Below are 634 nucleotides of genomic sequence, written 5' to 3'. Positions count from 1 at the left end.
AACAAGATCACACATAACAATATTAACCTTAAATGTAAATGGGCTAAATACTCCAATTAAAAGACACAGGCTGGCAAATTGGATAAAGAGTCAAGACCCATCAGTTTGCTGTACTCAGGAGACCCATCTCACGTGCAGAGACACACATAGGCTCAAAATAATGGGATGGAGGAAGATCTACCAAGCAAATGGAAAACAAAAAAAGGTAGGTTGCATTCCTAGTCTCTGATAAAACAGATTTTAAACCAACAAACATCAAAAGAGACAAAGAAGGTCATTACATAATGGTAAAGGAATCAATTCAACAAGAAGAGCTAACTATCCTAAATATATATGCACCCAATGCAGGAGCACCCAGATTCATAAAACAAGTCTTTAGAGACCTACAAAGAGACTTAGACTCCCATACAATAATAATGGGAGACTTTAACACCCAATTGTCAACATTAGACAGATCAACGAGACAGAAAGTTAACAAGGATATCCAGGAATTGAAGTCATCTCTGCACCAAGTGGACCTAATAGACATCTACAGAACTCTCCACCCCAAATCAACAGAATATACGTTCTTCTTAGCACCACACAACACTTATTCCAAAATTGACCACATAATTGGAAGTAAAGCACTCCTCAG

Source organism: Colobus angolensis, unplaced genomic scaffold (genome assembly GCF_000951035.1).
Source record: "Colobus angolensis palliatus isolate OR3802 unplaced genomic scaffold, Cang.pa_1.0 Scaffold16, whole genome shotgun sequence".
In the NCBI taxonomy this organism is placed as follows: domain Eukaryota; kingdom Metazoa; phylum Chordata; class Mammalia; order Primates; family Cercopithecidae; genus Colobus; species Colobus angolensis.
The sequence above is the reverse complement of the archived record's forward strand: the minus strand, read 5'-3'. Positions refer to the sequence as shown.